General features: G+C 44.6%; 1 pseudogene; it reads left to right on the top strand.

The window, feature by feature from the left end:
- The window catches only part of LOC119350802, a 30,962-nt pseudogene extending 12,582 nt beyond the window's left edge, over positions 1-18,380 (top strand).
- The last annotated feature ends 5,965 nt before the right edge of the window (positions 18,381-24,345 follow it).

The raw sequence follows: 24,345 nt of genomic DNA, 5'->3' as shown, positions 1-24,345 counted from the left end.
GTTTCCTGACTATGGACATTGGATGTCATTGATAACGGGATCACATCATTAGGAGAATAATGTGATGGACAAGACCCAATCCTAAGCATAGCACAAAGATTGTGTAGTTTGTTTGCTAGAGCTTTTTCCAATGTCAAGTATCTTTTCCTTAGACCATGAGATCGTGTAACTCCCGGATACCGTAGAAGTGCTTTGGGTGTACCAAACGTCACAACGTAACTGGGTGACTATAAAGGTGCACTACAGGTATCTCCGAAAGTGTCTGTTGGGTTGACACGGATCGAGACTGGGATTTGTCACTCCGTATGACGGAGAGGTATCTCTGGGCCCACTCGGTAATGCATCATCATAATGAGCTCAAAGTAACCAAGTGTCTGGTCACGGGATCATGCATTACGGTACAAGTAAAGTGACTTGCCGGTAACGAGATTGAACGAGGTATTGGGATACCAACGATCGAATCTCGGGCAAGTAACGTACCGATTGACAAAGGGAATTGTATACGGGGTTGCTAAAATCCTCGACATCGTGGTTCATCCGATGAGATCATCGAGGAGTATGTGGGAGCCAACATGGGTATCCAGATCCCGCTGTTGGTTATTGACCGGAGAGCCGTCTCGGTCATGTCTGCATGTCTCCCGAACCCGTAGGGTCTACACACTTAAGGTTCGGTGACGCTAGGGTTGTATGAATATGAGTATGCAGCAAACCGAAAGTTGTTCGGACTCACGGATGAGATCCCGCACGTCACGAGGAGTTCCGGAATGGTCCGAAGGTAAAGAATTATATATAGGAAATGCTGTTTCGGCCTTCGGGAGAGTTTTGGGGGTCACCAGTATTGTACCGGGACCACCAGAAGGGTCCCGGGGGTCCACCGGGTGGGGCCACCTATCCCGGAGGGCCCCGTGGGCTGAAGTGGGAGGGGAACCAGCCCCTAGTGGGCTGGTGCACCCCCCTTGGGCCCCCCTGCGCCTAGGATTGGAAATCCTAGGGTGGTGGGGCGCCTCCACTTGCCTTGGGGGGCACTCCACCCCCCTGGCCGCCGTCCCCCTTGGGAGATCTCATCTCCAGGGCCGGCGCCCCCTCCCCAGGGGGCCTATATAAAGGGGGGAGGGCAGCCGCACCCTGAAGTCTTGGCGCCTCCCTCTCCCCTGCTACACCTCCTCCTCCCGTAGTTGCTTGGCGAAGCCCTGCCGGAACCCTGCTGCATCCACCACCACGCCGCCGTGCTGCTTGATCTTCATCAACCTCTCCTTCCCCCTTGCTGGATCAAGAAGGAGGAGACGTCACGCTGACCGTACGTGTGTTGAACGCGTAGGTGTCGTCCGTTCGGTGCTAGGATCTCCAGTGATTTGGATCACGATGAGAACGACTCCCTCAACCCCGTTCTCTTGAATGCTTCCGCACGCGATCTACAAGGGTATGTAGATGCATCTCTCTCTCTCTCGTTGCTAGATGAACTCATAGATTGATCTTCGTGAACATAGAAAAATATATATTTTATGCAACGTTCCCCAACAGTGGCATCATGAGCTAGGTCTATGCGTAGTTCTCTATTGCACGAGTAGAACACAAATCTGTTGTGGGCGTAGATCTTGTCAACTTGCTTGCCACTACTAGTCTTATTTTGCTTCAGCGGATTGTGGGATGAAGCGGCCCGGACCAACCTTACATGTACGCTTACGTGAGACAGGTTCCACCGACTGACATGCACTAGTTGCATAAGGTGGCTAGCGGGTGTCTGTCTCTCCCACTTTAGTTGGAGCAGATTCGATGAAAAGGGTCCTTATGAAGGGTAAATAGAAGTTGACAAAATCACGTTGTGGTTATTCGTAGGTAAGAAAACGTTCTTGCTAGAACCCAATTGCAGCCACGTAAAAGATGCAACAACAATTAGAGGACGTCTAACATGTTTTTGCAGCAATTGCTATGTGATGTGATATGGCCAAAAGTTGTGATGAATGATGAATGATATATTGTGATGTATGAGATCATGTTCTTGTAATAGGAATCACGACTTGCATGTCGATGAGTATGACAACCGGCGGGAGCCATAGGAGTTGTCTTAATTATTGTATGACCTGCGTGTCAATGATTTAACACCATGTAATTACTTTACTTTATTGCTAAACCGTTAGCCATGGTAGTAGAAGTAATAGTTGGCGAGCAACTTCGTGGAGAAACGATGATGGAGATCATGATGATGGAGATCATGATGATGGAGATCATGGTGTCATGCCGGTGACGAAGATGATTATGGAGCCCCGAAGATGGAGATCAAAGGAGCTATATGATATTGGCCATATCATGTCACTACTATATAATTGCATGTGATGTTTATTATGTTTATGCATCTTGTTTACTTAGAACGACGATAGTAAATAAGATGATCCCTTATAATAATTTCAAGAAAGTGTTCCCCCTAACTGTGCGCCGTTGCTAAAGCTCGTCGTTTTGAATCACCACGTGATGATCGGGTGTGATAGATCCTTACGTTCACATACAACGGGTGTAAGACAGTTTTATACACGCAAAAACACTTAGGGTTAACTTGACGAGCCTAGCATGTACAGACATGGCCTCGGAACACAGAGACCGAAATGTCGAACATGAGTCGTATGGAAGATACGATCAACATGGAGATGTTCACCGATGATGACTAGTCCGTCTCACGTGATGAACGGACATGGCCTAGTCGACTCGGATCATGTAACACTTAGATGACTAGAGGGATGTCAAATCTGAGTGGGAGTTCATTAAATAATTTGATTAGATGAACTTAATTATCATGAACTTAGTCTAAAATCTTTGCAAAATATGTCTTGTAGATCAAATGGCCAATGCTCATGTCAACATGAACTTCAACGCGTTCCTAGAGAAAACCAAGCTGAAAGATGATGGCAGCAACTATTCGGACTGGGTACGGAACCTGAGGATCATCCTCATAGCTGCCAAGAAAGCATATGTCCTAGAAGGACCGCTAGGTGAAGTACCCATCCCAGAGAACCAAGACGTTATGAACGCTTGGTAGTCACGTGCTGATGATTACTCCCTCGTTCACTGCGGCATGCTTTACAGCTTAGAACCGGGGCTCCAAAAGCGTTTTGAGCAACACGGAGCATAGGAGATGTTCGAGGAGCTGAAAATGGTTTTCCAAGCTCATGCCCGGGTCGAGAGATATGAAGTCTCCGACAAGTTCTATAGTTGTAAGATGGAGGAAAACAGTTCTGTCAGTGAGCACATACTCAAAATGTGTGGGTTGCACAACCGCCTGTCCCAGCTGGACATTAACCTCCCGGACGAAGCGGTCATTGACAGAATCCTTCAGTCGCTCCCACCGAGCTACAAGAGCTTTGTGATGAACTACAATATGCAGGGGATGGTGAAAACTATTCCTAAAGTATTTTCAATGCTGAAGTCAGCAGAGGTAGAAATCAAGAAAGAACATCAAGTGTTGATGGTCAATAAAACCACCAAGTTCAAGAAGGGCAAGGGTAAGAAGAACTTCAAGAAGGACGGCAAAGATGTTGCCGCACCCGGTAAGCCACTTGCCAGGAAGAAGTCAAAGAATAGACCCAAGCCTGAGACTGGGTGCTTTTATTGCAAAGGGAAGGGTCACTGGAAGCGGAACTGCCCCAAATACTTAGCGGATAAGAAGGCCGGCAACACTAAAGGTATATTTGATATACATGTAATTGATGTGTACCTTACCTGTACTCGTAGTAACTCCTGGGTATTTGATACCGGTGCCGTTGCTCATATTTGTAACTTACAGCAGGAGCTGCGGAATAAGCGGAGACTGGCGAAGGACGAGGTGACGATGCGCGTCGGGAATGGTTCCAAGGTCGATGTGATCGCCGTCAGCACGCTACCTCTACATTTACCTACGGGATTAGTTTTAAACCTCAATAATTGTTATTTAGTGCCAAGATTGAGCATGAACATTGTATCTGGATCTCGTTTAATGCGAGATGGCTACTCATTTAAATCCGAGAATAATGGTTGTTCTATTTATATGAGAGATATGTTTTATGGTCATGCCCCGATGGTCAATGGTTTATTCTTAATGAATCTCGAACGTAATGTCACACATATTCATAGTGTGCATACCAAAAGATGTAAAGTTGATAACGATAGTCCCACATACTTGTGGCACTGCCGCCTTGGTCACATTGGTGTCAAGCGCATGAAGAAGCTCCATGCTGATGGACTTTTAGAGTCTCTCGATTATGAATCATTTGACACATGCGAACCATGCCTCATGGGCAAAATGACCAAGACTCCGTTCTCCGAAACAATGGAGCGAGCAACCAACTTATTGGAAATCATACATACTGATGTGTGTGGTCCAATGAGCGTTGAGGCTCGCGGAGGATATCGTTATGTTCTCACTCTCACTGATGACTTAAGTAGATATGGGTATGTCTACTTGATGAAACACAAGTCTGAGACCTTTGAAAAGTTCAAGGAATTTCAGAATGAAGTAGAGAATCAACGTGATCGAAAAATAAAGTTCTTACGATCAGATCGTGGAGGAGAATATTTAAGTCACGAATTTGGTACACACTTAAGAAAATGTGGAATCGTTTCACAACTCATGCCGCCTGGAACACCTCAGCGTAACGGTGTGTCCGAACATCGTAATCGCGCTCTATTGGATATGGTGCGATCTATGATGTCTCTTACCGATTTACCGCTATCATTTTGGGGATACGCTCTAGAGACAGCTACATTCACTTTAAATAGGGCTCCGTCTAAATCTGTTGAGACGACACCGTATGAATTATGGTTTGGAAAGAAACCTAAGTTGTCGTTTCTAAAAGTTTGGGGATGCGATGCTTATGTCAAGAAACTTCAACCTGAAAAGCTCGAACCCAAGTCAGAAAAATGCGTCTTCATAGGATACCCTAAGGAAACCATTGGGTATACCTTCTACCTTAGATCCGAAGGCAAGATCTTTGTTTCCAAGAATGGATCCTTTCTGGAAAAAGAGTTTCTCTCGAAAGGAGTAAGTGGGAGGAAAATAGAACTCGATGAAGTACTACCTATTGAACCGGTAAGTAGTGCAGCATAGGAAAACGTTCCTATGGTGCCTACACCGACTGGAGAGGAAATTAATGACGATGATCAAGGTACTTCGGATCAAGTTGCTACTGAACTTCGTAGGTCCACACGGACACGTTCCACACCAGAGTGGTATGGTAACCCTGTCCTGGAAATCATGTTGTTAGACAACGGTGAACCTTCGAACTATGAAGAAGCGATGGCGGGCCTAGATTCCAACAAATGGCTTAAAGCCATGCAATTCGAGATAGAATCCATGTATGAAAACAAAGTATGGACTTTGACAGACTTGCCCGATGATCGGCGAGCGATAGAAAACAAATGGATCTTTAAGAAGAAGACGAACGCGGATGGTAATATTACCATCTATAAAGCTCGACTTGTCGCTAAGGGTTATCGGCAAGTTCAAGGGGTTAACTATGATGAGACTTTCTCTCCCGTAGCAAAGCTGAAGTCCATCCGAATCATGTTAGCAATTGCCGCATACTATGATTATGAGATATAGCAGATGGACGTCAAAACGGCATTCCTTAACGGCTATCTTAAGGAAGAACTGTATATGATGCAGCCGGAGGGTTTTGTCGATCCTAGGAATGCTAACAAGGTATGCAAGCTCCAGCGATCCATTTATGGGCTGGTGCAAACATCTCGGAGTTGGAACATTCGCTTTGATGAGATGATCAAAGCGTTTGGGTTTATGCAGACTTATGGAGAAGCCTGTGTTTACAAGAAAGTGAGTGGGAGCTCTGTAGTATTTCTCATATTATATGTAGATGACATACTTTTGATGGGAAATGATATAGAACTTTTGGACAACATTAAGGCCTACTTGAATAAGTGTTTTTCAATGAAGGACCTTGGAGAAGCTGCTTACATATTAGGCATCAAGATCTATAGGGATAGATCGAGACGCCTCATAGGTCTTTCACAAAGCACATACCTTGATAAGATTTTAAAGAAGTTCAAAATGGATCAGTCCAAGAAAGGGTTCTTGCCTGTATTGCAAGGTGTGAGCTTGAGCTCGGCTCAATGCCCGACCACGGCAAAAGATAAAGAAGAGATGAGTGTCATCCCCTATGCCTCAGCCATAGGATCTATTATGTATGCCATGCTGTGTACCAGACCTGATGTAAACCTTGCCGTAAGTTTGGTAGGAAGGTACCAAAGTAATCCCGGCAAGGAACACTGGACAGCGGTCAAGAATATCCTTAAGTACCTGAAAAGGACAAAGCACATGTTTCTCGTTTATGGAGGTGACGAAGAGCTCGTCGTAAAGGGTTACATCGATGCTAGCTTCGACACAGATCTGGAAGACTCTAAGTCACAAACCGGATACGTGTATATTTTGAATCGTGGAGCAGTAAGCTGGTGCAGTTGCAAGCAGAGCATCGTGGCAGGATCTACATGTGAAGCGGAGTACATGGCAGCCTCGGAGGCAGCGCATGAAGCAATATGGATGAATGAGTTCATCACCGACCTAGGAGTCATACCCAATGCGTCGGGGCCAATCACTCTCTTCTGTGACAACACTGGAGCTATTGCCCTTGCCAAGGAGCCCAGGTTTCACAAGAAGACCAGGCACATCAAGCGTCGTTTCAACTCCATCCGTGAAAATGTTCAAGATGGAGACATAGATATTTGGAAAGTACATATGGATCTGAATGTCGCAGATCCATTGACTAAACCTCTTCCGCGAGTAAAACATGATCAACACCAGAACTCTATGGGTGTTCGATTCATCACAATGTAACTAGATTATTGACTCTAGTGCAAGTGGGAGACTGTTGGAAATATGCCCTAGAGGCAATAATAAAAGGATTATTATTATATTTCCTTGTTCATGATAATTGTCTTTTGTTCATGCTACAATTGTATTATTCGAAAATCGTAATACATGTGTGAATACTTAGACCACAACATGTCCCTAGTGAGCCTCTAGTTGACTAGCTCGTTGATCAACAGATAGTCATGGTTTCCTGACTATGGACATTGGATGTCATTGATAACGGGATCACATCATTAGGAGAATGATGTGATGGACAAGACCCAATCCTAAGCATAGCACAAAGATCGTGTAGTTCGTTTGCTAGAGATTTTTCCAATGTCAAGTATCTTTTCCTTAGACCATGAGATCGTGTAACTCCCGGATACCGTAAAAGTGCTTTGGGTGTACCAAATGTCACAACGTAACTGGGTGACTATAAAGGTGCACTATAGATATCTCCGAAAGTGTCTGTTGGGTTGACACGGATCGAGACTGGGATTTGTCACTCCGTAAGACGGAGAGGTATCTCTGGGCCCACTCGGTAATGCATCATCATAATGAGCTCAAAGTGACCAAGTCTCTAGTCACGGGATCATGCATTACGTACGAGTAAAGTGACTTGCCGGTAACGAGATTGAATGAGGTATTGGGATACCGACGATCGAATCTCGGGCAAGTAACGTACCGATTGACAAAGGGAATTGTATACGGGGTTGCTAAAATCCTCGACATCGTGGTTCATCCGATGAGATCATCGAGGAGTATGTGGGAGCCAACATGGCTATCCAGATCCCGCTGTTGGTTATTGACCGGAGAGCCGTCTCGGTCATGTCTGCATGTCTCCCGAACCCGTAGGGTCTACACACTTAAGGTTCGGTGACACTAGGGTTGTATGAATATGAGTATGCAGCAAACCGAAAGTTGTTCAGAGTCCCGGATGAGATCCCGGACGTCACGAGGAGTTCCGGAATAGTCCGGAGGTAAAGAATTATATATAGGAAGTGCAGTTTTGGCCTTCGGGAGAGTTTCGGGGGTCACCGGTATTGTACCGGGACCACCGGAAGGGTCCCAGGGGTCCACCGGGTGGGGCCACCTATCCCGGAGGGCCCCGTGGGCTGAAGTGGGAGGGGAACCAGCCCCTAGTGGTCTGGTGCGCCCCCCTTGGCCCCCCTGCGCCTAGGGTTGGAAACCCTAGAGTGGGGTGCGCCTCCACTTGCCTTGGGGGGCACTCCACCCCCCTGGCCACCGCCCCCCTTGGGAGATCTCATCTCCAAGGTCGGCGCCCCACCCCCCAGGGGGCCTATATAAAGGGGGGAGGGAGGGCAGCCGCACCCTGAAGTCTTGGCGCCTCCCTCTCCCCTGCTACACCTCCTCCTCTCGTAGTTGCTTGGCGAAGCCCTGCCGCAACCCTGCTGCATCCACCACCACGCCGTCGTGCTGCTGGATCTTCATCAACCTCTCCTTCCCCCTTGCTGGATCAAGAAGGAGGAGACGTCACGCTGACCGTACATGTGTTGAACGTGGAGGTGCCGTCTGTTCGGCGCTAGGATCTCTGGTGATTTGGATCACGATGAGAACGACTCCCTCAACCCCGTTCTCTTGAACGCTTTCGCACACGATCTACAAGGGTATGCAGATGCATCTCTCTCTCTCGTTGCTAGATGAACTCATAGATTGATCTTGGTGAACGTAGGAAATTTTTTATTTTATGCAACGTTCCCCAACACGATTCTCTCCCATCAAAGAATTCACCTTGCAAGCCAATACACACAATAGCCCAAATGGCGGGGTTATGTCCGAGAATATGCATTTTCATCTTATGCTTCCAAGTAGCAAAATTCGTACAATCAAAGTAAGGACCTCTACTGTGATAATTTCCCTCGCTAGATGCCATACTCTCCTAGGTTCTGAAACCAAGGCTATGACCCCCAAAAGCTATGGAAATCAAAGCAAATGGAGACCAAAGCTCTGATACCACTTGTAGGATCAGAAGTATGTCTAGAGGGGGGTGATTAGACTACTTGACCATTAAAAACTTATCCTTTTCCCAATTTTAGTCTTTGGCAGATTTTAGCTATCTTAGCACAAGTCAAGCAATCTTCACACAATTCAAGCAAGCATGCAAAGAGTATATGAGCAGCGGAAAGTAAAGCATGCAACTTGCAAGAATGTAAAGGGAAGGGATTGGAGGATTCAAACGCAATTGGAGACACGGATGTTTTTGACGTGGTTCTGATATGTGGTGCTATCGTACATCCACGTTGATGGAGACTTCAACCCATGAAGGGTAACGGCTGCGCGAGTCCACGGAGGGCTCCACCCACAAAGGGTCCACAAAGAAGCAACCTTGTCTATCCCACCATGGCCGTCGCCCACGAAGGACTTGCCTCACTAGCGGTAGATCTTCACGAAGTAGGCGATCTCCTTGCCCTTACAAACTCCTTGGTTCAACTCCACAATCTTGTCGGAGGCTCCCAAGTGACACCTAGCCAATCTAGGAGACACCACTCTCCAAGAAGTAACAAATGGTGTGTTGATGATGAACTCCTTGCTCTTGTGCTTCAAATGATAGTCTCCCCAACACTCAACTCTCTCACAGGATTTGGATTTGGTGGGAAGAAGATTTGAGTGGAAAGCAACTTGGGGAAGAATAGATATCAAGATTCATATGGTAGGAATGGAATATCTTGGCCTCAACACATGAGTAGGTGGTTCTCTCTCAGAAACGGTAAGTTGGAAGTGTAGGTTTGTTCTGATGGCTCTCTCCACGAATGAAGAGGAGGTGGAGGGGTTGATACGTATCCAACGTATCTATAATTTTTGATTGCTCCATGCTACTTTATCTACTGTTTTGGACTATATTGGGCTCTATTTTCCACTTCTATATTATTTTTGGGACTAACCTATTAACCGGAGGCCCATCTCAGAATTGCTGTTTTTTGCCAATTTCAATGTTTCGAAGAAACAGAATATCAAACGGAGTCCAAACGGAATGAAACCTTCGGGAATGTGATTTTCTCATCGAACGTGATCCAGGAGACTTGGACCCTGCTCCAAGGAACAACCGAGGTGGTCACAAGGGTGGGGGTGTGCCCTCCCCCCCCCCCCCGGGCGCGCCCCCCTACCTCGTGGCCCCCCTGTTGCTCCACCGACGTACTTCTTCCTCCTATATATACCTATGTACCCTCAACAGATCAAAGGTAGAGCCAAAAACCTAATTCCACCGCCGTAACTTTCTGTATCCACGAGATCCCATCTTGGGGCCTGTTCTGGAGCTTCGCCGGAGGGGGCATCCACCACGGAGGGCTTCTACATCAACACCATAGCCTCTCCGATGAAGTGTGAGTAGTTTACCTCAGACCTACGGGTCCATAGTTAGTAGCTAGAAGGCTTCTTCTCTCTTATTGGATCTCAATACAATGTTCTCCCCCTCTCTTGTGGAGATCTATTCGATATAATCTTCTTTTTGCGGTGTGTTTGTTGGGACCGATGAATTGTGGGTTTATGATCCAGCTTATCTATGAATAATATTTGAATCTTCTCTGAATTCTTTTATGTATGATTGAGTTATCTTTGCAAGTCTCTTCGAATTATCCGTTTCGTTTGGCCAACTAGATTGGTAGTTCTTGCAATGGGAGAAGTGCTTAGCTTTGGGTTCAATCTTGTAGTGTCCTTTCCCAGTGATAGAAGAGGCAGCAAGGCACGTATTGTATTGTTACCATCGAGGATAACAAGATGGGGTTTTTATCATATTGCATGAAGTTATCCCTCTACATCATGTCATCTTGCTTAGGGCGTTACTCTGTTTTTAACTTAATACTCTAGATGCATGCTGGATAGCGGTCAATGAGTGGACTAATAGTAGTAGATGTAGAATTATTTTGGTTTACTTGTCTCGGACATGATGCCTATATACATGATCATACCTAGATATACTCATAACTATGCTCAATTCTATCAATTGCTCAACAGTAATTTGTTCACCCATCATACAATACTTATGTTCTTGAGAGAAGCCACTAGTGAGACCTATGGCCCCCGGGTCTATTCTCATCATATCAATCTCCATTACTTTAATACTTGCTTTGTTTTTACTTTGCCTTTTACTTTTCACTTTGCATCTCTATATCAAAAATACCAAAAATATTATTTATCATCTCTATCAGATCTCACCCTCGTAAGTGACCGTGAAGGGATTGAGAACCCCTGATCACGTTGGTTGCGAGTAGCTATCGTTTTGTGCAGGTACGAGGGACTTGTGCGTGATCTCCTACTAGATTGATACCTTGGTTCTCAAAAACTGAGGGAAATACTTACGCTACTTTACTGCATCATCCTCTCCTCTTCGGGGAAATCCAACGCAGTGCTCAAGAGGTAGCAAGAAGAATTTCTGGCGCCGTTGCCGGGAGTTTGCGCAAAAGTCAACCATACCAAGTACCCATCACAATCCCTATCTCTCGCATTACATTATTTGCCTCTCGTTTTCCTCTCCCCCACTTCACCCTTGCCGTTTTATTCGCCCTCTCTTTCCCAATCTCCTCCTCTCCTTTCCGTTTGCCTTCCCTTTGCCATGGCCGAGTCAAAAAGAACTAAGGGTTTTCTCCCGAGCTCTAGTGCCTTGGACAACCCATCTATCCTCTCTAAGCTCATGAATAATGACACTATAAGACCCACCGGGGTCTTCAATGAGAGCTTGAATAATTTTGATGAGGATGACTCCAGAATTTTTCACTATTTACTTGATGAGTCCTTAAAATATGCTTGGGATAGGTTATTAAGGATTCGTGCTAGCTATGTGCCTCAATATCAAATTGAAGATTACTTAAAAAGTTTTTATATTGGCTTGCCCGCTTCTTTAAAACAAGTTTTAGATTCTATTTTTGAAGGAAGTTTTCTTGAAAGGGACGCTATAGATACTTATGAAAAAATGAAAACAATATTTGGGCACCCTATGAATGATAAGGTTGAATCTTCTACTCTCTTGTGCTTTTATCAAAATGAAATTATTAAAGAGATGAAGTCTAGTGTAGAGACAAACTTCCGTAACGTGCTTAATCTTATCTCTTCCATCAATGGCCATGTGCTTACCTTAAATAGAAGAATGAATGCCATAGAGAGGAGATCATCCTCTCCGACTACCAAAGATGGCAATACCTAGATCTATCATTGCTTTTATGCCTAGCTAGGGGCGTTAAACGATAGCGCTTGTTGGGAGGCAACCCAATTTTATTTTTTGTTTTTTGTTTTTGACTCTGTTTAGGAATAAATAATCCATATAGCCTCTGGTTAGATGTGGTTTTATGTTTTAATTAGTGTTTGTGCCAAGTAGAACCTATAGGGTAACCTACGATGATAGTTGATTTGATTCTGCTGAAAAACAGAAACTTTGTGCTCACAAGAAAAAATTCAATAAATCACAGAAACGTGCTTTTGCATTGATTCTTTTTGCTTATGATCAATAGACAAATTTTCCAGTACTTCATATTTTGGTAGAATTTTTAGAGTTCCAGAAGTTTGCGTTAGTTAGAAAAAACTACAGACTGTCCTGCTTTTGACAGATTCTGTTTTGCGTGTGTTGTTTGCTTATTTTGATGAATCTATGGCTAGTAAAATAGTTTATATTCCATAGAGAAGTTGGAATACAGTATGTTTAACACCAATATAAATAAACAATGAGTTCATTACAGTACCTTAAAGTAGTTTTTTGTTTTCTTTCACTAACGGAGCTCACGAGATTTCTATTGAGTTTTGTGTTGTGAAGTTTTCAAGTTTTGGGTGAATTCTTTTGATGGATTATGGAATAAGGAGTGGCAAGAGCCTAAGCTTGGGGATGCCCATGGCACCCCCAAGATAATCCAAGGACACCAAAAAGTCAAAGCTTGGGGATGCCCCGGAAGGCATCCCCTCTTTCGTCTACTTCCATAGGTAATTTACTTGGAGCTATATTTTTATTCACCACATGTTATGTGTTTTGCTTGGAGCGTCTTGTATTATTTGTGTCTTTGATTGTTAGTTTACCATAATCATCCTTGCTGTACACACCTTTTGAGAGAGCCATACACAAAATGGAATTTGCTAGAATACTCTATATGCTTCGCTTATATCTTTTGAGTTTGATAGTTTTGCTCATAGTGCTTCACTTATACCTTTTGAGTGTGATAATTTTTGCTCTAGGACTTCACTTAGATCTTTTAAGAGCATGGTGGTGGATTTGTTTTAAAGAAACTATTGATCTCTCATGCTTCACTTAGATTATTTTGAGAGTCGTTAATAGCATGGTAATTTGCTTAATATTAATATACTTGGTATTCAGGATATGTGAAACTTTCTTTTGAGTACATTGAATACTAAGATAAGTTTGATGCTTGATAATTGTTTTGAGATATGGAGGTGATAATATCAAAGTAATGCTAGTTGGGTGATTATGAATTTAAAGAATGCTTGTGTTGAAGTTTGTGATTCCCGTAGCATGCACGTATGGTAAACCGCTTTGTGATGAAGTTGGAGCACAATTTTATTTATTGATTGTCTTCCTTATGAGTGGCGGTCGGGGACGAGCGATGGTCTTTTCCTACCAATCTATCCCCCTAGGAGAATGCGCGTAGTGCTTTGGTTTTCTGATGACTTCTAAATTTTTGCAACAAGTGCATGAGTTATTTTGATTAATGTTGAGTCCATGGATTATACGCACCCTTTCACCTTTCCACCATTGCTAGCCTCTCTAATACCACACACTTTTCGCCAGTATCATACACCCACCATATACCTTCCTCAAAACAGCCACCATACCTACCTATTATGGCATCACCATAGCCATTCCGAGATATATTGCCATGCAACTTTCCACCGTTCCGTTCATATGACACACATTACTTTTGTCATATTGCTTTTTGCATAAACATGTAGTTGACATTGTATTTGTGGCAAGGCCACCTTCATAACTTTCATACATGTCGCTCTTGATTCATTGCATATCCCGGTACACCGCTGGAGGCATTCATATAGAGTCATATTTTGTTCTAAATATCGAGTTGTAATTTTTGAATTGTAAGAAAAATAAAAGTGTGATGATCATCATTATTAGAGCATTGTCCCAGTGAGGAAAGGATGATGGAGACTATGATTCCCCCATAAGTCGGGATGAGACTCCGGACGGAAAAAAAAAGAGGCCATAAAAAAAGGCCCAAATAAAAAAATGAGAGAAAAAGAGAGAAGGGACAATGCTACTATCCTTTTACCACACTTGTGCTTCAAAGTTGCACCATGATCTTCATGATAGAGAGTCTCATATGTTGTCACTTTCATATACTAGTGGGAATTTTTCATTATAGAACTTGGCTTGTATATTCCAATGATGGGCTTCCTCAAAAGTGCCCTAGGTCTTCGTGAGCAAGCAAGTTGGATGCACACCCACTTAGTTTCTTTTGTTGAGCTTTCATATATTTATAGCTCTAGTGCATCCGTTGCATGGCAATCCCTACTCACTCACCTTGATATCTATTAATGGGCATCTCCATAGCCCGTTGATATGCCTAGTTGATGTGAGACTATCTTCTCCTTTTTGTCTTCTCCACAACCACCATTCTATTCCACATATAGTGATATGTCCATGGATCACGCTCATGTATTGCGTGAAAGTTGAAAGAGTTTGAGATTACTAAAGTATGAAACAATTGCTTGGCTTGTCATCGGGGTTGTGCATGATTAAATACTTTGTGTGATGAAGATAGAGCAACAACCAGACTATATGATTTTGTAGGGATAACTTTCTTTAGCCATGCTATTTTGAGAAGACATGATTGCTTTGATTAGTATGCTTGAAGTATTATTACTTTTATGTCAATATGAACTTTTGTCTTGAATGTTTTGGATTTGAATATTCATACTACAATTAAGAAGATTACATTAAAATTATGCCAAAGTATCACTCCGCATCAAAAATTCTTTTTTATCATTTACCTGCTCAAGGACGAGCAGGAATTAAGCTTGGGGATGCTTGATACGTCTCCAACGTATCTATAATTTTTGATTGCTCCATGCTACTTTATCTACTGTTTTGGACTATATTGGGCTTTATTTTCCACTTTTATATTATTTTTGGGACTAACCTATTAACTGGAGGCCCAGCCCAGAATTGATGTTTTTTGCCTATTTCAGTGTTTCGAAGAAACAGAATATCAAACGGAGTCCAAACGGAATGAAACCTTCGGGAATGTGATTTTCTCACCGAACGTGATCCAGGAGACTTGGAACCTGCTCCAAGGAACAACCGAGGCGGTCACGAGGGTGGGGGCGCGCCCTCCACCCCCCCCCCGGGCGTGCCCCCTACCTCGTGGCCCCCCTGTTGCTCCACCGACGTACTCCTTCCTCCTATATATACCTATGTACCCCCGACAGATCAAAGGGAGAGCCAAAAACCTAATTCCACCGCTGTAACTTTCTATATCCACGAGATCCCATCTTGGGGCCTGTTCCGGAGCTCCGCCGGAGGGGGCATCCACCATGGAGGGCTTCTACATCAACACCATAGCCTCTCCGATGAAGTGTGAGTAGTTTACCTCAGACCTACGGGTCCATAGTTAGTAGCTAGAAGGCTTCTTCTCTCTTTTTGGATCTCAATACAATGTTCTCCCCCTCTCTTGTGGAGATCTATTCGATGTAATCTTCTTTTTGCGGTGTGTTTGTTGAGACCGATGAATTGTGGGTTTATGATCCAGCTTATCTATGAATAATATTTGAATCTTCTTTGAATTCTTTTATGTATGATTGAGTTATCTTTGCAAGTCTCTTCGAATTATCCATTTCGTTTGGCCAACTAGATTGGTAGTTCTTGCAATGGGAGAAGTGCTTAGCTTTGGGTTTAATCTTGTAGTGTCCTTTCCCAGTGACAGAAGGGGCAGCAAGGCACATATTGTATTGTTGCCATCGAGTATAACAAGATGGGGTTTTTATCATATTGCATGAAGTTATCCCTCTACATCATGTCATCTTGCTTAAGGCGTTACTCTATTTTTAACTTAATACTCTAGATGCATGCTGGATAGCGGTCGATGAGTGGAGTAATAGTAGTAGATTCAGAATCATTTCGGTTTACTTGTCTCGGACGTGATGACTATATACATGATCATACCTAGATATACTCATAACTATGCTCAATTCTATCAATTGCTCAACAGTAATTTGTTCACCCATCGTAGAATACTTATGCTCTTGAGAGAAGCCACTAGTGAGACCTATGGCCCCCGGGTCTATTCTCATCATATCAATCTCCATTACTTTAATACTTGCTTTGTTTTTACTTTGCCTTTTACTTTTTACTTTGCATCTCTATATCAAAAATACCAAAAATATTATTTATCATCTCTATCAGATCTCACCCTCGTATGTGACCGTGAAGGGATTGACAACCCCTAATCGCGTAGGTTGCGAGTAGCTATTGTTTTGTGCAGGTACAAGGGACTTGTGCGTGATCTCCTACTGGATTGATACCTTGGTTCTCAAAAACCGAGGGAAATACTTACGCTACTTTACTGCATCACCCTCTCCTCTTCGGGGAAATCCAACGCAGTGCTCAAGAGGTAGCAGGGGTATATATAGCCTCCACACAAAATCTAACTGTTACACACAATTTACCAATCTCGGTGGGACCGAATCAACAAACTCGGTCAGACCGATTTAGTAAACCTAGTGACCGTTAGGATTTTTGGTGGGACCGACATGCAACTCGGTAGGACCGATATGGTTAGGGTTAGGGCATAACGTAATCTCGGTGAGACCGAATACACAAACTCGGTGAGACCGATTTTGGTAATAAGCTAACCAGAGAGTTGGTCAGGTAAACTCGGTGGGACCGGTTCGCTCATTTCAGTGAGACTGAAATGTTACGAAAAGGAAACAGAGAGTTTACATTGCAATCTCGGTGGGACCGATCGCTCATCTCGGTGAGACCGAAACGTTACGAAGGGAAACAGAGAGATTACAATCCTATCTCGGTGAGACTGAGATCCCTATCGGTGAGATCGATTTGCCTAGGGTTTGTGGCAGTGGTTATGACATCTGAACTCGGTGGCGTCGGGTAGAAAGAATCGGTGGGCCGAGTTTGACTTTTGGTTTGGGTCATATGTGGATATGAGAAAGTAGTTGAGGGTTTTTGGAGCATATCACTAAGCACTGTGGAGCAAGAAACTCATTAAACAACACCTCATCCCTCCTTGATAGTATTGGCTTTTTTTATAGACTCAATGTGATCTTGGATCATTAAACTATAAAATGTAGAGTCTTGAGCTTTTGAGCTTGAGCCAATCCTTTTATCCTTAGTATTTTGAGGGATCCACTCTCCTTATCCATGGCATGCCATTCATTGAGCTTTTCCTGAAATGTTCATGTTGGAATGATGTTAGCTCAATGAGCTATTGTTGTTAGAAATTACCAAAACCACCTAGGGGTAGTTGCACTTTCACCAACATTTTTGCAGAATAACACAACTTTGGAGTTCTTGGATCTTGCATGGAACAAGTTGTCTGGAAGCTTGCCTACATGGATAGGAGATCTGGGGAGATTACGTTTTGTGCTTCTGGGTCACAATGCGTTTTCTGATAATATTCCAGCTGACATAACAAGACCTAGGTCCCTTCAATACTTGGATCTATCATGCAACAATTTCTCAGGTGTAATACCTTGGTACCTATTGAACCTAACAATTATGACAAAAGTACAAAAGGAATTCATGGATATGGAAGATGGGTATATTGGAGCCACAAAGGTTGACGGCCCGATCGATATAGGGGCTGGTCACCTCAGAGAAATATTGTCAGTAGTTATAAAAGGACAACAACTTCTATATGGTACAACACTTGTATATTTTGTGAGCATTGATTTATCAGGTAACTCCTTGACAGGTGAAATCCCTACAGACATCACTTCCCTTGCTGCACTGATGAATCTGAATTTATCATCGAACAAATTGAGTGGACAAATTCCAAACATGATTGGGGCCATGCAGTCATTGGTATCTCTTGACCTCTCTGGGAACAAGCTCTCCGGTGGAATCCCATTAAGCTTGTCAAGTCTAACATCTTTGGAAGCCTTGAACCTATCCTACAACAATTTATCCGGAAGGATACCCTCTGGCCGCCAACTTGACACCCTCAATTCGGACAACCCATATATTATGTACATCGGCAACAGTGGACTTTGTGGGCCTCCTCTCCATAGCAATTGTTCAGCAAATGGTACTTCTATCCATGGTGATCTCGGAAGCAGCAAGCAAGAGTTTGATCCACTGACCTTTCATTTTGGTCTTGTGCTGGGACTTGTGGCGGGGCTCTGGATAGTGTTTTGTGCACTGTTGTTCAAGAGGACATGGAGAATTGCTTTCTTCCGGTTCTTTGACGAGGCGTACGATCAAGTCTATGTACTTGTGGTTGTGAAGTGGGCAAGGTTTGCAAAGAACACAACTGCAGAATAAGCATTATTGTTCTGAAGGAGCCAGTGTGTGTGCTGCAACCCATATAATGAGAGCTCTGGACTGTTAACCTGGGCGAGGAAGATCTTAAGCAGCATCTCAGTGCCTTGTTTATATACCTCTCAACAAAGATGAAGAAGTTTAGTTCTTCTGATACATTTATGACGTAATTATTGTGGTACATGCAAGAATTTTGTGTTGTTAAATTATCCCGATACATGTAAGATTTTACTACTCTTCTGAACTGTAATCATGGATGTCTTTTGCTGAATACTCTGAACTTATTTCTGCGATCACGATGAGTTAACTAGTTTCTTTGTTGTTGCACAATGGGTTTGTCAGCTGCACTAAATCAATCGTGAAATTCTTGCAAAACTTTAGTTTGTAATCTTGTACTCTGTGCTATCGCAAAAAAATATCTTGTACTCTGTGATGTACCACTCCCTTACGTTCTGAAGAGCGCGATGCACATGATAAATTTTAAAACTTCATTTGGTTGCCCCCTCATGTACTGCCTGGACACTGGAGCATTCAGACTTCTGATACTACTTACTCCCTCTGTCCCAGAATGTAAGAACGTTTTTGACACTATACTGACACTATACTAATGCTAAAAACGTTCTTATATTTTGGGACGGAGGGAGTATGTCTGAAATTTTCTGCTTGTTCATGGTGCTTGGATGGAATTATTTTCTCATACCGTCTGCAGAAACAAACTTATGCGTTGATCGGTTTCAGTCGATTGGGCTTCTCTGATAATCAAGTGCCTGTACAGTTCTTTTGAATGTTTGGTGCACTGAATTTCCCTGATAAACTAGTAGCTACTGCTTGGTACAAAGTATCTTTTTTAACCTTTCTAATATTCTTCACCTTTTCTTTCCCGACAAAGAGTAATATTCTTCACTGTAATTTCTCGTTCATCTCTGCACGAACCCATCGTGGCTCAAAGATGCTGTATATAAATTGCAATACATTGGTTACGAATTCACAATCATGAAAAATTCCTATGCGATGTCCTGTAAGACAGACAGAGCAGAGTACATTATGTGTAAAAATGATGGTTTGGTGTCTCATCTTTTCCTTCAGGGATCGAGTTTGTGGGCATCAGGGCCGGCCGTACGTGGTGATGGAGATTCAGATCGAACAGTTCATGTTTCATTTCCTGGCCTCGCAGAGTTTAACCCCACATCCCATGTTGAGCGATTGAAAATCCCCTTTTGCACCCAAGCGGGGTGATGCATGGCTTTTGCACCGAAGTGCCTGAGCACCTTGCAAAAGCAGAGTGTCGAGAAGGTCTGAAATTTGGAAGGCAATGTTTGTTCGTTTCCCTGCTGCTGCTGCCCCCTTCATTTGGGAGTGTTGGTCTGCCACTTAACTGCAAGATTTTTGCTTGGTTAGTACAGGCTCTGGACTTCGGATTGAAGTCCTCCAAGATCAAACTTTGTTGCATGACGGAGATTCCAGCAAAACTTCAGTTTTTTTTTTTGCGCTGCGCAAAACTTCAGTTTATAATCCTGCAAACTTTCTGAAGAGCACAACTTTCATGGAAATTCATTCAGATCTTCAGTTTATAATCTTGCACTCTGTGATGTACTTCTCCCTTACTTTTTGAAGAGCACAGTGCACACAATGATTTTTTATAGTAACTCCGTTTAGTCTTTACACATGGGTTGTATTGTTCTCCCCTCCTTTCACGTGCTGCTTTTTTAATTGGTTGTCTGGAGCATTCAGACTTGTTGTACTCCCTCCGTCTAGGTGTATAAGTTATCTTACGAAAACCAAATAATCCCAAAACACTTAGGCGCGGTGCATTAAATTTTACCTCGTTTCTTGTTTCTTGACATATCAACCAATAAGAGATGTGGGGTGTGCATGCTTTTAATGACTTGAGACTACCAAACACGACATGCAGTGGTTAGTTCATTGCATGCAATGCTATTAATTAGCAAATGAACATTAAGTTCTCTCGTTTTCTCCTCCTCCTTGATCACGGTGCACAACCTAAGATGACTTACTCACCTAAATGGAGGGAGTACCAGTTCCAAAGTATTCTGCTTGCTCATGGTTCTTGGAAAATTATTTTTAGCTTAACCATTTGCATGTGTCCATTGGTTTCAGTCAAACGGATTTTATCAAGGAATCAAGTGCTTGTAAGAAAGGGAGCCCTGGAGCAGTGGTAAAGTTGTTGTCTTATAACTATGAGGTCAGGCTGGTCACAATGGGCAAAAACATAAGCTAGTAACTTCACACTTCCCTAGACTATGTTACTACCATCATAGTGAGTAGGAACATCTATGTAGTGTCATGCAACGATGTATTTATTAGGTTATAGACTCATTGTTTCTTGGAGTGTGTGATGTTCCGGTAACTTAGCTAGTTACCACAAGCACCTCTCTCTTCACTAAATACGTGTCACATGAGCAAAGTTGTATTAGAGTGTGTGATGTTACTCCTAAGTTCCTCCCCATTGTGACCAGCCTCATGTGTTGAAGTCCTGGAAACAGGCACTTACAAGAAAAATGCTACGTACTATAGACCCAAACTGGTTGAGCCTTTCCTCGGACACTGTGCAAACGGGAGCTATATGCATCGGGCTGCTCTTTTTTTAATCAAATGCTTGCAACTGAATTATTGATACTGTGTCAACCTTTCAGTTTCTCGCTCATTGTCGGTTCAGATTCATTAAATACTACTCCTTCCATCCGGAATTAGATGACACCCAAGCAGAAATATCTAGACGTTTTTTGGTGCTAGTAGATACATCTATCAGAGCATTAAGTACTTTCGAACGGAGAAAATACCCCAGGAAATACTGGTTACAGCCTTTTCCATGCCAGTATTACCTTCGTCCTATTTTATTAGTCCCCTCACATTTTGTGTTAAATTTTGACGTTAGATTTAACTAACAAAATGTTAATGCATGTAAACAAAAATAATATCACCGGAAACTATGTTTAAATACAAATTCGACGATATAAGTTTTGGTGACATGCATTTTTTTTAGTTAAATCTATGGTCCAAGTTTGGCACAAAATACTAAGAGGGCGGTTAGAAATATATTTGGTATTTAGAGATTGTTCGGGATTATATAGGAATTATTTTCATCTATCTATATCTATAGGAGGCGTCTTGCCCTCAAAGTCTTACTCAATATATACTAGCCCTCGAGGCTCAATAATACATCCAACGCATTATACCAATCCTCCATCTCTATTCCTTCTGACATGGTATCAACCTAACCGTTAAACCCTAGTCGTCACCGCCGCTTCCGCTCTACGCCACCCCCGGGGCGGTCCGTCTCCATGATCGCTGCCGGGGGCCGCGCCGCCCGTACATAGGGTTCGTCCGCTGGTCTTATTGACCGGCTGCCCTCAAGAGTTTTTTTTCGATCTTTTGATCAGGGTTTCTCTCTCCCACTGGTCGTCTTGATCTGTGCTTCTCTTTTTTTTCGATCTACGATCTATTTGTGATGCGCATCGTCGCCGTCGACCCAGCGCGTCTTTACTCCGACATTGGCGTGACCCACCTGCCTCCACTTCAACCCAGCGGCCTTGCGTGACACGCCGCCCTCACGTCCATCGTCCGTGCGTCTGCCGCCCTACTCTGACTGGGTTTTTTCATCATCCACCATCTCCACCGTGTTTGGACGGTCATCTCTGTATGGCGCTGCATTCGCAGTTCGGGCCTGGCCGATTGGGCGTCCATGCCGCATTGACCGCTCGTTTTGAACGCCGTTCCCACCGGCCGTCATCGCCGGCTTCAGCTCGGACTCCACCACCACCCCGCCTCCATCGACCAGCGTCCCCGACCTCGCGCGTGACCCAATTGATCACCCGCCCTCCTGTGATCCGCCACATTTGCATCATGCGACTGATCTGGCCCGTCAGCTGCGTGCCCCTCCGAAGGTCCAGTGAAGACAACTCTCGATAACAGCGCGCCCCTCCATCGATCGAGCATCGGGTTGTCGTTGCGTCGCCTCGTCAGGCGACAGCGCCATCTCCCTGTCGTTCTCTTCACCACTCCACCGACTTGCGCGCTGCCGCTGCATCGCCCCTTCGGGCCGTATCATCGTGGCATGCTATCCCTGCCGCCGCCGTGGTCGTCCCTATGGTTGCGCCGACCCGCGCGCTGCCGCTGTGTCGCCCCTTTGGGTCATAGTTTTGCGGCCCGCGGTCCACCGCCGCCTCGAGGTCGTCCGCTCTAGGTTGTACCCATGCTGAACCGACCCTCACGCTGCCGCGGTGTCGCCCCGTCGGGCCGTAGCGAGCGTATCACGCGGTCCCTGCTGCCACGCGAGGTCTTCTTGTCGACGCCCCGATTAGTATGCTGCTGATGCGTTGCCGCTTTAGGCCGTAGCGCCGCGGCACGCGGTCCACTACGCCGTCGTCGTGCGTCGACTTCCCTGTGGTACGTGTCACGTAGCCTTCCTTCGCGCGAGAACGCCACTGTCGGCGCTGGTATTCGTCACGCTATTAGGTTCTTCCTCGCCTACTTCGAGCATCGTCGCTGTGCTCCTAACCCAGCTGCCCGGGCCCGGCTGCCGCTCTTCTTTGACTCCATTGCTACTCGCTCACCCAAGTCGCGCCGCCCGTCCACCCCCTTCATCTTCGTCCAGCACCAGCTCATCGCCAACGTCGCCGTCATCGTCCCCGACCACTTCGTCTACTCTGAACATCGTCGGCGACATCGGCCCCACGCCAACTGGCGTCGCAACCGTTGTTGAGTCCTCCTCCGCTAACCCCTCCGACTCCTCCGACATAGCGTACATCTTTTGCAGGTCCCCGGCTCTGCATGTTCGGTGATGTCAATACCGATGCGTGCCATCGTCCACGACGTGTCCCTGGGCCTGGCAAGCTTGGAGCGACACTTCATCAACTTTTGTCTTTGTCCATCTACGCATGTCTGGTGCTGGCAACACCGACATGTGCCTCCGTTCACTCCGTGTCCGGTGTCCCCGGGCTTGGCAAACCCGGCGCGACGCCTCATCAATACCGTCTTCTTCCCGGCTCACCACTACCTCGACGCCACTGTGGACATGACTAACTCGACGCCTCTTTACGCCCGCAGCTCCATGGCGACTCCCTCGACACTGGCTACCCTGACTCGACATCGACAACGACTACCTTGCACGGCTACCTCGACCACGGCTACACCACCCATGCTTTCGGCTACCTCGACAACGGCACAAAGGGCTATCAGCTCGCTTGGGCAACTCGTCGGCTTCCTCTACAGTCCACGCGTCCGCGATGTGACACCGCCCATGATGCTCCCGCTGCAACTGCAGGGGGATGTCAGCCAATCGGATGCTATTCTCTCCAGCCTGATTGTCCGCAATGCTTCCGTTGTTCGCAACGCTACCGCTACAATCCCGGTGGGATGTTAGAGGTTTGGCATTTAGAGATTGTCCGGGATTAGATAGAATTTGTTTCCATCTTATCTCTAGGAGGCGTCTTGCCCTTCAAGTCTTGTACTACCTCCGTCCTGGTTTATTGGCTCCCTTTGGATTTTGTGCCAAATTCTGACCATAGATTTAACTAACAAAATATTAATGCATGTCACCAAAAATTATATCGTTAGATTCGTATTTGAACGTAGTTTTCAATGATATTATTTTTTGTAACATGCATTAACATGTGTTAGGTAAATCATAGGTCAAAATTTGACACAAAATACAAGAAGAACCAATAAACCAGCCCTCAGTATATACTCGTTCTCAACGCTCAATAATGGATCCAGCAGATTATGCCAATCCTCGCTCTCTATCTCTTCTGACAGGGTCCAATAAACCAGAACCGGAGGTAGTATGTGTGTTCCATCAGATTAGTATACTCTTTTTTTTTAGAATACGCAAGATGAGTGTACTCTCACATGAGAAATCCAAGCCAATGCATGAATCTTTGTAGTACTACTACGTTTCTTCAGCCAATGACTGCAGAATTCATATTCATTGGCCTTTGGTCATCACAAGTCAAAGGCCCTGTTTGGATCATGAGGTTAGAGTTAGTTTGGGTTAGTTAGGGGCTCAAATAACCCAGAAGTATCCAAATAGGGA

The sequence above is a fragment of the Triticum dicoccoides genome, chromosome 1B, assembly GCF_002162155.2.
Source record: "Triticum dicoccoides isolate Atlit2015 ecotype Zavitan chromosome 1B, WEW_v2.0, whole genome shotgun sequence".
Taxonomy (NCBI): Eukaryota; Viridiplantae; Streptophyta; class Magnoliopsida; order Poales; family Poaceae; genus Triticum; species Triticum dicoccoides.
Note: the sequence above shows the minus strand (reverse complement) of the source record. Positions and strands in the feature narration are given on the sequence as shown.